Source organism: Mauremys mutica, chromosome 2 (genome assembly GCF_020497125.1).
Source record: "Mauremys mutica isolate MM-2020 ecotype Southern chromosome 2, ASM2049712v1, whole genome shotgun sequence".
NCBI classification, from domain to species: domain Eukaryota; kingdom Metazoa; phylum Chordata; order Testudines; family Geoemydidae; genus Mauremys; species Mauremys mutica.
The window spans coordinates 277,490,105-277,505,002 of record NC_059073.1 but is presented as its reverse complement, the minus strand read 5'-3'; the positions used below and the strand labels follow the sequence as shown (position 1 = coordinate 277,505,002).

At 45.4% G+C, this 14,898-nt stretch overlaps 1 protein-coding gene across 10 annotated transcripts in view; it reads right to left on the bottom strand.

Moving 5' to 3' along the window:
- CNPY1 (canopy FGF signaling regulator 1) overlaps positions 1-11,551 on the bottom strand; it is an 87,070-nt gene extending 75,519 nt beyond the window's left edge. For 3 of the 10 annotated variants that reach the window (XM_045006988.1, XM_045006992.1, XM_045006995.1), the window contains exon 1: positions 11,353-11,551. The gene's annotated coding sequence lies outside the window, so the exon portion shown is untranslated. Of the gene's footprint in view, positions 1-410; positions 506-1,402; positions 1,553-11,352 lie in introns of those variants that run through there. The other 7 variants (XM_045006989.1, XM_045006997.1, XM_045006993.1 and 4 more) reach the window with 6 other exon arrangements.
- Between the last annotated feature and the right edge of the window lie 3,347 nt (positions 11,552-14,898).

The following is a 14,898-nucleotide window of genomic DNA, read 5'->3' as shown; positions in this document are numbered from 1 at the left end:
GGGGTAGAGCCCAGGGCTGGGGTAGCAGGGGGTGCAGGTCAGGGGAGGCCCAGAGCTGGAGTGCAGGTGTGGGGGGAGCCCAGAGCTGGGGCAGCAGGGGGGTGCAAGTGGGGGGCGGGGAGAGCCCAGGCCTGGGGTGGGGGCTGCCAATTTTTTTATTTTTTTTTGCTTGGGGCAGCAAAAAACCTAGAGCTGGCCTTGCTGCCTGCTACTCTGGTCCCAACCCAGGGACCCCCTAGTGGCAGCCTTTCCGTCCTCCTTCTCTCCCCTTATCTGCCTATTGTCCCTGGGCCACTTCCCCTTGGCCCTTGCACACCTTCTTGGCCCTTTCTAACAGGGGCCTGCAGCCTAGCAAGTAACAGGCCAGAGCTCACTCTCTTCTCCCCTGTGCCTACCCAGCACTGCTCTACCTTAGGTCCTCCTCCTTTGCTTGTCAGGGAGAGGCTCCCCTCTGCTCTGCTGGGCAGCTCCTTAGATCTGGGCAGCCCCAGCCGGTGCCTCCTGTCTGGCTCCTAACAAGCCTCATCCTAATTAGCTGCAGGTTTCCAGTGTCTCCCTGGCTGCTTCTGCCCCACCCCCTGCTGGAGTGGGTCCCCTGCCCAACTACACAGGCCACCATCAAGTAGTTTAGTTTACTTTAAATCTTTCAGGCAGAACCAATGCAAATGTGTAATGAAATAAAGAGATGTATATGAGGGAACAGATGAAAACCCATGATGTGATATTGCCTGTTTTTTCCATATACATGTAAATCTATGGCAGCATGCAAATGTTTAATAATCATTACACAATACGGTTTGCAGGTGCGTTATTCAAAGGACATTCTGGGTATGTTAATATATGATATGGTGGGATGTACCTAAGGCTTACACAAACTTGATGCAGAATTAAATACAATTCTTCACCAGTTCAAAGAAGCCTAATTTTGGCAATTAATTGATCTTTGATTATTAGCAGGTAAATATGCCCAATGGTCTGTGATGGGATGTTAGATGGGGTGGGATCTGAGTTATTACAGAGAATTCTTCCCTGGGTACTGGCTGGTGAGTCTTGCCCACATGCTCAGGGTTTAACTGATCGCCATATTTGGGGTCAGGAAGGAATTTTCCTCCAGGGCAGTTTGGCAGAGGCCCTGGAGGTTTTTCACCTTCCTCTGCAGCATGGGGCCCGGGTCACTTTCTGGAGGATTCTCTGCACCTTGAGGTCTTTAAACCACAATTTGAGGACTTCAATAACTCAAGACATAGGTTAGGGGTTTGTTACAGGAGTGGGTGGGTGAGATTCTGTGGCCTGCATTGTGCAGGAGGTTAGACTAGATGATCATGATGGTCCCTTCTGACCTTAAAGTCTATGAGTCTATAAGCAGTTCATCCTCATACCTCAAAGACCATGCAAAACTTACCTCATCAGTACAATGTCTTGTTCAATGACAATGAAAAGCCTTCAAAAGATGAAAACGTGGATAAGATTGCAGAATTCTCTCATCATGAGCAGAGGGCAGTGGTAATATATATTGGTCACACCCCCTGTCCCCTGCTGCACATGCTCCAGGTGGAAGGGGGCAGCCCAGCTCAGTTGGGGCTGGCTGCAGAGGAGGAAGGATGTGGACTGCAGATTCCTGTAGAGATGCTGGTGATGCTCCAGGTGGCAGAGCCTGTGGACCTGGACTATGCTGCAGACGACTTGCTGACTGCGGAGACTGACAGAGAAACTAAGCTGCTGCCAGCTGAGGAGGTGTCTAGGATGCAAGTTGTGGTAGGAAGTGACTCAGAAGGTGGTAGAAGCCGATGCCTAAACCCCTAATGGGCAGTTCCCTGGCCTCATAGGGCCCTGGGCTGGAACCTGGTGGAGAGGGTGGGCTGGGTTCCCCTACCACAGGCCCCCAGGCGTGGCTGCTGTCTGCTCTATGTCCCAGCCCAGAGGCTTATGGGCCATGGACTGCTTGTTTGTTTTGCCCCGCCCAGGGGCCTAGGCTGGTTACTGTATTGCTCAGCCCAAGGGGCTGATTCCCCAATTGCTACTGCCTGCCCCAGCCAGGAGGCTTAGGGGCCATAGACTGCTTGTTTGTTCTGCCCCGCCCAGGGGCCATAGGCTGATAGTAGTTCTGCCCTGTCCAGGGGGCCAGAACTCCAGTTGTGGTTGTCGGTCCCAGCCCGGAGGCTGAGGGGTTACGGACTGTTTGTTTATGCGGCCCTGCTAGGGGATTGGAGCCCACCTTGCTGAACTCCCTGAACTAGCAAGAAATCCTGATGATTGGGTGATGGGATGTTCCCCTGGTATAGACCGCGCTAGCTAGCCCCTCTTGGGCAGGTGGATTGCCTATGTCGATGGAAGGACTCCTCCCACTGGCGTAGGTAGTGCCTACACTGAAGTGCTAAGTGGCGCGGCTGCAGCTGTGCCGTTGTAGCATTTCAAGTATTGACCAGTCCTAAGCTGCAGAGCAACCTTGTGAGGTAAGTAAGGGATATATCCGGCTCATTCCTCCAGCCAGTGAAGTGCAACCACCTATGGGATGGAACGTTAAAGCTGTTTCAAGAATACAGCAGTGGTGCAGGATAAAAAAAAATGAATGAAGGTATCATATGAAAGTTCTTTAGAAAGAATGTTATTACCTGAGTTGGGATGTGATCAGGACACCAGAACTAACCATTTTACTTTTACAAAAAACATAGGAACGATGGAATTTCTAGATTGGATCAGACTCATAGTCCATCTAGTACAAAATCCCTGCTCTGATAGTGGCCAGTACCAGATGGTTCAGAGAAAAGTGCAAAATATTTTCACTTTTGATAAACATTTTCACGTTAAATGATAATAGTCAAAACTAAAATATTTCAAATTCTATCAGCAAAAAGGGGAGGAGTGAAAAATGTGAATAAAGTGGGTTTTTACCCATCAAAACTATTCTCTTTAATTAAAAAAAAAAGAATTTTGTGCACTTTTTTGAACAAAATTAAATTGTTTTCATTTATTTCTAATTCTTTTGAGACATGCGCTTTTCTCTTTTGACAGCCTGTATTTCTGTCCCATTGACTGGCTCTATTTCTGACCCACTTTACAGCCAGGCATCTTGGCTGCTTTTCCAACCACCGCTGTGCAATGATCTGGGGTTCATTAAACAACAAACCAGCGAATGAGGAAGGAACAAACTTTTATTTAAAAAAAAAAAACCCTAGAGAATGTCCATGGTAAACTGCTGTACACAACTACACTTTGTTTTCAGCCTCCTGCTTCCAGGGCATGTCTCAAAATTCCTATACTCAGAGGTGAAAGTAAGCCGGTATGGTCTGGTACAGCATACCGGCAAAAGCCAGTACGCCATGCCAGACCGCACCGGCTTCTGCGGCGGGGATTTAAAGGGCTCTGGGCAGGCCGGGCTGGGGCCGGGATTTAAAGGACTCAGAGCTCCCCCAGCTGTGGCAGGAGATCTGGGCCCTTTAAATCCCAGCCTCAGCCTGGCAAATCTCTGGGTTCCCCATGGCAGCCGGAGCCCCGGGCCCTTTAATTTGCCCCTGAGCCCTGGGGGGGCTCCCAGCCACCTCTGCAGCTGGGAGCCCCTGGTTGATTTAAAGGCCCTGGGGCTCCCAGCCACAGCCGGTGCTCCAGGGCCTTTGAATCTTGAGAGGCTCCACCTCTTCCGGATGAGGCCACGCCCCCCCTCAGGACTCCAGCAGTACTGGTAAGTCCTGTAAGTTACTTTCCCCCCTGCCTATACTCAAATACTGTCCCTTATGAGAGAAGCTCTCTAAATTATCATCTTTAGCAAATCTAGCTCTACGTTTTCTCTCCTTGAAAAAAGTCAGCTCTTATATAAACAACTATCTAACAACAACCCAACTAGCACAGTTCCATAAACCATCCATCTACCCAATGCATCAACTACCTAGATGTGAGAAGTTACCACCACACCACTCTGGAGTGAGCCTTTACCACTCACTTCTCCAGGCAGTTTAGCACATCTGAGACCATGTCTACACTAGTGAGTTTACAGCGGCACAGTTGTACTGATGCAGCTGTGCCAATGAAAGATTGCTCGTGTAGCTGCTCCATGCCGACGGGAAAGAACTCTTCCATTGACATAATTAAACCGCCTCCAATGAGCGGTGGTAGCTACATCGGTGGGAGAGCATTTCCCACTGACATAGTGCTGTCCACACTGGCGGTTCTCTTGGAGTAACTTATGTCACTCAGAGGGGTTGGTCCCCCCGCCCCTCCCACCCCTGACAGACATAAGCTATACTGACAAAAGTGCCAGTGTAGACATAGCCTGAGTCTTTCAGGACATTGATCTCCCTCTTTGATTTTCACAGTACTGTATCAGCTTTTCATTGGAGTCTGTGTTACTCGCCAGTTTCTCCTTTGTCTGTTGATGATAAACAATCCATTTGTTGGTAAATGCCAGAGTTCACATCTACTGTGTCAATGTTTTGGAACTTTCTGGAATTATCCTTAGATTCCTTCAGTTACACTGAAATGTGTTCCCTTGTCCTGTCTGGACTACATAAGACTTTGAATGCAGCTGTTCTTTAATGGTACCCCTTTGTTCCCAAGCATTAGCGGTGTGTGATTCCTCAGGTACACTCTATTACCTGATTAAGAGAAGGGAGGTCACGGGCCCTTTAGTCAAAATAATTTCTGCTTCCACTTCTGATTTTCTTTCATATTCCATATGGTTTCAGTGTCATAAGATTTTTGGCAAGTTATCAGTGATTGATAAATTAGATCTGATCCTTCTTCCCATTAACAGCTGAGCTGTAACACCATTCTAGGGTGACCAGACAGCAAAATCGGATGGGGTTGGGGGGGCATAATAGGAGCCTATATAAGAAAAAGACCCAAAAATCGGGACTGTCCCTATAAAATCGGGACATCAGGTCACCCTACACCATTCTCCAGAGGTGAACTGCAGTAAACTAATAAAAATGTATGGAAATCACTCCACTATCAAAAGTCTTTTTCATACGGTTCTTTACTGTCTGTATAGACCTGTCCACAAGTCTATTCAAGGGGATAGTTTGGATCTGATGTTTTATAACAAAAATCCCAATTTTAATTGCTTAAAATCTGTGCTAGAAAATTGTGGCTCACTATCACTAAAGAAAAAACAAGGAGTCCTTGTGGCACCTTAGAGACTAACAAATTTATTTGGGCATAAGCTTTTGTGAGCTAAAATCCACTTCATCAGATGCATGAAGTGAAAAATACAGTAAGCAGTATATATATTTTACAGCACATGAAAAGATGGGAGTTGCTTTATCAAGTGTGGGGGAGGCGGTCAGTGCTAACGAGGCCAATGCAATTAAGGTGGACCTCGCCCATTCCCAACAGTTGACAGGAAGCTATAAGTATGATGATGAAATGCTAAGGGAAATTAGAGAGGCTATCAAAATTAAGAACCCAATAATAGTGGGGGATTTCAATTATCCCCATATTGACTGGGAACATTTCACTTCAGGACGAAATGCAGAGATAAAATTTCTCGATACTTTAAATGACTGCTTCATGGAGCAGCTGGTATGGGAACCCACAAGGGGAGAGGCAACTCTAGATTTAATCCTGAGTGGAGCGCAGGAGCTGGTCCAAGAGGTAACTATAGCAGGACCGCTTGGAAATAGTGACCATAATACAATAGCATTCAACATCCCTGTGGTGGGAAGAACACAACTGCCCAACACTGTGGCATTTAATTTCAAAAGGGGGAACTATACAAAAATGAGGGGGTTAGTTAGACAAAAGTTAAAAGGTACAGTGACTAAAGTGAAATCCCTGCAAGTTGCATGGGCCCTTTTTAAAGACACCATAATAGAGGCCCAACTTCAATGTATACCCCAAATTAAGAAAAACAGTAAAAGAACTAAAAAAGAGCCACCGTGGCTTAACAACCATGTAAAAGAAGCAGTGAGAGATAAAAAGACTTCCTTTAAAAAGTGGAAGTCAAATCCTAGTGAGGCAAATAGAAAGGAGCACAAACACTGCCAACTTAAATGCAAGAGTGTAATAAGAAAAGCCAAAGAGGAGTTTAAAGAACGGCTAGCCAAAAACTCCAAAGGTAATAACAAAATGTTTTTTAAGTACATCAGAAGCAGGAAGCCTGCTAAACAACCAGTGGGGCCTCTTGATGATCAAAATACAAAAGGAGCGCTTAAAGACGATAAAGTCATTGCGGAGAAACTAAATGGATTCTTTGCTTCAGTCTTCACGGCTGAGGATGTTAGGGAGATTCCCAAACCTGAGCTGGCTTTTGTAGGTGACAAATCTGAGGAACTGTCACAGATTGAAGTGTCACTAGAGGAGGTTTTGGAATTAATTGATAAACTCAACATTAACAAGTCACCGGGACCAGATGGCATTCACCCAAGAGTTCTGAAAGAACTCAAATGTGAAGTTGCGGAACTATTAACTAAGGTTTGTAACCTGTCCTTTAAATCGGCTTCGGTACCCAATGACTGGAAGTTAGCTAATGTAACGCCAATATTTAAAAAGGGCTCTAGGGGTGATCCCGGCAATTACAGACCGGTAAGTCTAACGTCGGTACCGGCAAATTAGTTGAAACAATAGTAAAGAATAAAATTGTCAGACACATAGATAAACATAAACTCTTGAGCAATAGTCAACATGGTTTCTGTAAAGGGAAATCGTGTCTTACTAATCTATTAGAATTCTTTGAAGGGGTCAACAAACATGTGGACAAGGGAGATCCGGTGGACATAGTGTACTTGGATTTCCAGAAAGCCTTTGACAAGGTCCCTCACCAAAGGCTCTTACGTAAATTAAGCTGTCATGGGATAAAAGGGAAGGTCCTTTCATGGATTGAGAACTGGTTAAAGGACAGGGAACAAAGGGTAGGAATTAATGGTAAATTCTCAGAATGGAGAGGTGTAACTAGTGGTGTTCCCCAAGGGTCAGTCCTCGGACCAATCCTATTCAATTTATTCATAAATGATCTGGAGAAAGGGGTAAACAGTGAGGTGGCCAAGTTTGCAGATGATACTAAACTTCTCAAGATAGTTAAGACCAAAGCAGATTGTGAAGAACTTCAAAAAGATCTCACAAAACTAAGTGATTGGGCAACAAAATGGCAAATGAAATTTAATGTGGATAAATGTAAAGTAATGCACATTGGAAAAAATAACCCCAACTATACATACAACATGATGGGGGCTAACTTAGCTACAACGAGTCAGGAAAAAGATCTTGGCGTCATCGTGGATAGTTCTCTGAAGATGTCCACGCAGTGTGCAGAGGCGGTCAGAAAAGCAAATAGGATGTTAGGAATCATTAAAAAGGGGATAGAGAATAAGACTGAGAATATATTATTGCCCTTATATAAATCCATGGTACGCCCACATCTCGAATACTGTGTACAGATGTGGTCTCCTCACCTCAAAAAAGATATTCTAGCACTAGAAAAGGTTCAGAAAAGGGCAACTAAAATGATTAGGGGTTTAGAGAGTGTCCCATACGAGGAAAGATTAAAGAGGCTAGGACTCTTCAGCTTGGAAAAGAGAAGACTAAGGGGGGACATGATAGAGGTATATAAAATCATGAGTGATGTTGAGAAAGTGGATAAGGAAAAGTTATTTACTTATTCCCATAATACAAGAACTAGGGGTCACCAAATGAAATTAATAGGCAGCAGGTTTAAAACAAATAAAAGGAAGTTCTTCTTCACGCAGCGCACAGTCAACTTGTGGAACTCCTTACCTGAGGAGGTTGTGAAGGCTAGGACTATAACAATGTTTAAAAGGGGACTGGATAAATTCATGGTGGCTAAGTCCATAAATGGCTATTAGCCAGAATGGGTAAGAATGGTGTCCCTAGCCTCTGTTCGTCAGAGGATGGAGATGGATGGCAGGAGAGAGATCACTTGATCATTGCCTGTTAGATTCACTCCCACTGGGGCACCTGGCATTGGCCACTGTCGGTAGACAGATACTGGGCTAGATGGACCTTTGGTCTGACCCGGTACGGCCTCTCTTATGTTCTTAAGTATCAGCAGAGGGAAAACTACTTTTTGTAGTGACCCATCCACTCCCAGTCTTTATTCAGGCCTAATTTGATGGTGTCCAGTTTGCAAATTAATTCCAGTTCTGCAGTTTCTCATTGAAGTCCGTTTTTGAAGTTTTTTTGTTGAAGAATTGCTACTTTTAAGTCTGTTATTGACTATCCAGGGAGACTGAAGTGTTCTCCTACTGGTTTTTGAATGTTACAATTCTTGATGTCTGATTTGAGTCCATTTATTCTTTTGCATAGAGACTGTCCGGTTTGGCCAATGTTCATGGCAGAAGCGCATTGCTGGCACATGATGGCATATATCACATTGGTAGATCACTGAAGGCTTCATTTGGATTTCCATGTCTGGAAAATAATCCCTTCATGATGGCGGTCACTGACTCACTACTAGCACTGTGCAATGTACACATTTCTGAATACAGAGAATACTCATCTGTGTCTATTAAATAATCCTTTGATTTCCAGGTAAATAACTCAGTACCTATTGCCTCATAATGCCTTTGTGGAATGGGATGAGGTCTCAGCAGCTCTGCCTGTTGACATGTGTCATAAACAGATAGCTAAGGGTTCATGCCTCTTTTACCTGTAAAGGGTTAAGAAGTTCACCTAGCCTAGCTGACACCTGAGCAGAGGAACCAATGGGGGAACAAGATGTTTCAAAAGGAAGGAGGGAAGTTTCCTTTGTTTAGTCAGTTTTCAGTTTCAGCCGGAATGAAAAAGATCAAGGAACCAGCCTCTTATCAGAGTAGTAAGTTTTAGAAAGGAATAAATAGGTTTATGTTTATTTTCTTTTGTACTTGTCTTGGTGCAAATTAAGGGAATTATCAAATTTGGGTATTCTTGTGTGTATTAAGATTTTTGCCCAGGGGAACATCCTGTGTTTTCAAGTTATTGTCTGTGAGATTAGCTGATATGCTGTCTCCCAGAGGTTGGTTTTTTTCCCTTTCTTTTACCTTTCTTTTCTTTAATTAAAAGCCTTCTTTTTAAGAACCTGATTGATTTTTCCTTGTTTTAAGATCCAAGGGGATTGGATCTGGACTCACCAGGAATTGGTGGGGGAAAGAAGGGGGGGATGGTTAAATTCTCTTTGTGTTAAGATCCAAGGGAATTGGATCTGGACTCACCAGGGAATTGGTGAAGGAGTCTCTCAAGGCTACCCAGGGAGGGGAAGGTTTTTGTTCACCACAGGAATTGACTTTACAATCAAAGCTACAAAGGCTTGCATCTCTATCTCTGAGGTCTTCTCTGGTTTCATAGTAGGACTCACCATTCTGGAATATGCACCCACAGTAAACATGAATTTACTGGGCATGTAGGTCACAACCAAATAATATTTTTTTAGTTTTATCGTTATTCGTTGAATCCTTAAGATACAGCCATTCAGTGGTTGGCCAGACAATGCTACCAAATGTTTGTGGTCTGTTTCAACATCTACTATCCGACAGACCTGCTTGTTTATCTGGATTGTATGGTCGCCCCGACAGCAACCCAACTCTTGAGACAGGTCATTATATTCCCAAAGAAATGCCTCATAGCCAGGTTCAGCATGATCTGGGAGCGAAAGCACCCATTTTACCAGACTGGGTTTTTCATGGCTGGCTAGGCCTAAAACTGGTGTCACCTGCTTTGGTGCTATAATAAACTGGAGTCTGCACATGGTGTTTTTATATTTGATGCTAGCAATGCACCTCCCTTCAATGCTATATTTGTTCCAGAATAACCAGTTACTTTTATTTTTGTTGGTCCCAGTGTTGGTCTTAGTTTCAGTCTCTCATAATCTTGTTCAGAGAGAATATTGACCTGAACTCTATATCTAGTTTGAAGAGAATAATTGTTTTGTTCACTTTCATTGGCAGTATCCAGGCCCTCTCATCAGTTTTGCTTGATTCCAGCTCATTTACCTAAAACTTCTCAACCAGGTTGTCATCAGCTGAATGCACTTGACTTTTCTGCATTTGGGACCTGCAGCATCTTGCAAAATGATTTTTTTTCTATCTTTATGTTACCCAAAGGCAAACCACTGTTGGGAGCAATGTTGCAATCTACACTTTCACATAACTATCTGTACCCAGACTTCTCATTAGCAGTTGCTTTCATAGCAAGCAGTTCCACTTTTTGATTTGATCTTTTCTGGCTATAGTCTTTTGTACTTAGTACGTGGATAACCCCTTCTGGTGAACTCAGCTCTTTGACTTGTGCTTTGATAGCTTTTTCCAAAGTTAAATCTCCTTCATGGAGCAGTCTCTCTTGTAACACAGAATCGTTTGCATTAAAGACAATATATCCGACCAGAGACTATTAACTAACCACAGTCACAAGTCCTACTGAATCCCCTTAATTCTGTGACATAGTGCCCTATGGTGTCTCTCACAGGTCTCGTTTCTTTTTGGTATGCAATGTTCCTCTGATTTGGTCAGTATTTTACTTAACTTCATGTTTTCACCTTCTTCAAACTTAAAGTGGTTATAAATATCCAGTGTTTCCTCCCCAGGAACAGGCAAACAGATTAATGATTTCACTTGCTCCCCTTTCCTCTGTTTTCAGTTTCAAATTACTCACAATTACTGCAGCCTTTTTCTCATTCGGCACCTGTGACACCATGTAATGACTTTGGGGTTTATTAAACAACAAACCAGTGAACGAGGAAGGAATAAGTCTTTATTAAAAACAACACAACCTAGAAAGCATCCAAGATAAACTGCTGTACCCTTTGTTCTACACACACATACCCCCCCGCTGCTTCCAGGAAATGTTTCCAACTTCTCATATTCATAATACTGTCCCATATGAGGGAGCCTCTCTAAATTGTAATCTTTCACAAACATATCTCCACACACAGCACATTAAGCAGAGATTTTGATTAAGCTGCCCACAGGGATGCCTAGGTCTTTTTCCTGAGTGGCAGTGGTTGCAGGTGATTTAGAATCCAGCAATATATATGAGTAGTTCAGATTATGTTTTCCAATGTACATGATCTTGTGCTTGTCAATGGTGAATGTTATGGAAACACCAAGTGATCTTTAATGGCCACTTGTGGCCAGAACATGAGTTTTGCACCTTACCAAACAACAAGACATCCAACATAACAGTGCCTTCTAACATCATGGTGGAACAGTGGCTCAGTATTAACCCAGAAGGATGGCTGTGATTACAAAACCCAAACAGACAAAAAAATCAACCAAAGAAGAGATTTCAACACATCTCCAGTGCAGACAGCTTTCAGTTATTGCTCTCCCCCAAATTAAGAGAAGCCAGTGACATGCCCACCCCCTGTCAATTTTTTTCCATAGAAAGAATTCAACACCTGCCAGCTTCATCAGCTGGGATTTTAAACCTTACCTAATGTGTGATGTCTCAGACTGAGCAGGCAATCAAAATTGTGTTATGTGTGGCTGGGTGGGCTTTCAGGTTGAACTGAGTCAAACTGATGATGATGAATAGAAGGGGGGTCTCCTTAGTGCTGGATCCTTCTTCCTCCTGCTCTAGTCAGTCTGGCTGCAGTGCCAGGAAGAAACAGCCAGGCTGCAAGTGTCACTGCCTGTTTGGATGGGCTCTCCCAGCACTGTTACAGTCAGCAGGTGAAGCAGCCAGTCAGCTGATTGTCAGGGACTTTAACCAATGAGGGAGCCGCAGGTGGAGAAACAGAAAGCCAAACAGCCAGCAGCAACAGGCAGGTAGATCTTCTTGCCTTGCCCCTGAGAAAGCTCCAGCAAGGGGCCAGAAGCGAGAGGCTGGATCCCATGGCACCATGGGGAATAACCGCAGGAGAGGCCCCCCTGGGACATTTGCTTCTTCTCGGGTTGCTGGAGAACCCAGCGAGGCTTATCTTAATGCAGCGTCCGGATGCTGAGAGCAGCTAATTGCATGCCTTCCCCTCCCCTCCTCTCCCCCAGTGCCCTTTTCTCCTGACAATCCAGATTTAAGTCACGAGTGGAAACGGCGTTTCACTAGTCCCCGTCTGGTTGCATCACAAAACCATTACACATCCAGGAGTCCCTGCTGCAGAGAGATCCAGAGCTAGGGGTGCTCAGGGCTGAAGTTTGTTGGCAGCACTCTGCAGGCACCTGGCACTGCACCAGTGCTGGCTCAAGCCATTGCCTGCACGTTGGTTTTTGCCGGTGCTAAATACAGTCACATGCACTGAAGGGTCCTTCATCCCAATACCGAGATGGATGTTACTTTTAAACCTACCTTACAAGGTGACGCAAATGGTTTCTACTTGGCAGATCTGATTAAATGGTGTTGGAGGAAAGGTTGGGAGGGGACCGCTAACAAATCAAACATGCAGGAAGGATCTGCCTTCCTTTTAAACTTCATCCGGGGACTTCAGAATCTCTGCGTGTCTGGGGCTCGGTGGGAATACCGTAATGCTGCTGTTACCAAACACAATGGTTGGGAGTTAGGGTACAAGAGTAACTGAAATATAGATGGGGTGGCAGCTGAAATCTCACCAGAATAGCATGATTGAACTAAAGACCTGGAGGGGCTTTGTGGTTAGAGTACTGACAAGGACTCAGGTTACCTGGGTACGATTCTTGTTGCTATTTACCTGCTGTGCAACTTTAGGCAACCCCCTTCACCCTGTTGCTACCCTCCCATTAGCACTGGCCTCAGGGAAACCTGTATTTTGACACCCCAGACCCCTGCTGTCTCTCCATCCATCCTCCCATTGCCCCTCACCCCTGCAGTCTCCCTGGGCTCCCCACCTCCCCCATCACCTCAGGGACCCACTGCCTCTTCTCCCCCCCATTGCCTGATCTCCCTTCCATGGCCTCACACCCCAGGCCTACCCCCCTCCTTGCCTCTTGACCATGGCAGCTGGAGAGCAGCAGCTGCTGGCCGGGTGCCCAGCTCTGAAGGCAGCACAGAAGTAAGGGTGGCATGGTATGGTATTGCCACTCTTACTTCTGTGCTGCTACTCGCAATGGTACTACTGTCAGAGCTGAATGCCCAGCCAGCAGCTGCCATTCTCCAGCTGCCCAGGCCAGGCTGCACAGGGAGGAGTTTCTGAGCCTCAGGGCTCCCCTGGCCATACACCCCCTTATCACCGGGCCTGCAGGAAGGGGTGGCTCAGGGACTGGCCTGCTGGTTCTTCAGGAGTGAGCCCTGAGCTTCCCCACCAGGCTGGCAGCTCCAGGTGGCATCATCCAACCCCTGCCTGGCTGGACAGGGGCTCCAGCCCTGGGCTCGCCTGTACTCTGGAAGTCCTGGCCTGCCAGCTTGCAGCACTGGGATGGTGCCCCCCTTACCACGTTGCCCTGGTCAATTGCCCATGTCGCCCACTCCTAAGTGTGGTCCTGCCTCCCATCGTTTCTGTATTAGATTGTAAGCTCTTCAGGGTAAGTACAGTGTGTTTGTACAGTGTGTGGCACAAAGGGCCAGATCTCAGCTGGGGCCTTTAGGCACTGCTATAATACAGATGGGAGTTGGGTTGAAGCTCTTATTACATAGGGGAGGGGACAGAACATCACTAAAGGGGACAGAGGTTGCATTTAGAATACTTGTGATTGAATAGTGTCCTATTCACGACCTTTCCTCACTTCATTCCTGACTTCCAGTGTCCTCCATGCTGCTTTAAAATATGATCTTGAGGCCCAGCTACGTCTCCACATTGAACTTGACTGCTTCATATCCTGGTCTCATGTAATGTGTCATGGTCCTCCAGAAGACATGACCATTCATTAGAGAAGCACCACCCTACCACAGAATCTGTAGGAAAGTTGTGGTGTGTGGGAATGTGCAGTCAGAGAGGAGGCATCTGTTCCCTGTGTTTGCAGATGGTCTCTAGATGCTTACACATTCATGAAACATGTTTCTACCAAAATGTGATGTTTTTTCTGAAATACTCGGTGCTACACCTCAGAGCATTCATTGGCTCTAAGTTCTCTTATAATAATATATCTTGGGTCCCAGGATAGCACACATCTTACTCTGGCTTTGCCTCAACTCTACTCTTCATGGATTCATAGATTTTTAAAGCCAAAAAGGACCATTTTGATCATCTAGTCTGACCTTCTGGATAACACAGTCTCATGGATAAACAGGATCAGTTCTGTGCCCCCAACTTTGGAATAGTCTCTGGAGGAACCGCTTCAATGTGCCAGCCCCCAAAGGGTCTCACTCTTCCTTCAGGATAGGCCAGGCAGCCTCACCACTTCCTGAGACTAAACCTTTGGGCTCCAGCACTCCGGCTTCACACCATGAAGTCCAACTGAGACAGACCCCTGGTAGAGAGTGGTACGCTCTTCAGGGATTAATGCACCTCCCCAAGCATTTACAGTGATAGGCAAGTAGCATTTTCAAAAGGGTAGAATTTATTAGTCAACTGGATCACAACATAGCAAGTCCTTAGGTTAGCTTAGAGAAATGAAGGTTAAAGCATAATCCATTCTGGTCAACCCAGAGTCCAGCCAAGCTGTTGTGAACTCCATTTTCAGGCTCTGTCTCTGTCTGACCTCTTTATTCAGTTTCCAAGTGTTAGGCCTGAATAAAGATGTAGCACAAAACCAGTTGTGCCAACCTGACTGGAGTCAAGCATCTAGAGGTTTCTGGGTAATCCCAGAGTGGAAAATACTGAGAAGCAGCATTGTCTCACAAAGCCCTGGGAAACAGTGAGATCAGTGAAGGGGCTGGGACCAGCTGTGTTATATTGAGAAACAAACTGTCTGAGGAACTGATAAGAAACACAAGCATCTCACAGTTCTGACTCTAACTCCTTGGTTTAGTGTTCGGTGTGTTTTAACTCCCTCGCATTCCTAACCTTTGGCGCTTGTTGAGATATTAACAATTCAATATTGTAGAGACTAGGCATGCGTATATATTAAAAGGTGTCTAATTTCTAGTTGTTAGACAAAGGGGGTGGATTGCTCTAGTGAATGATCTATG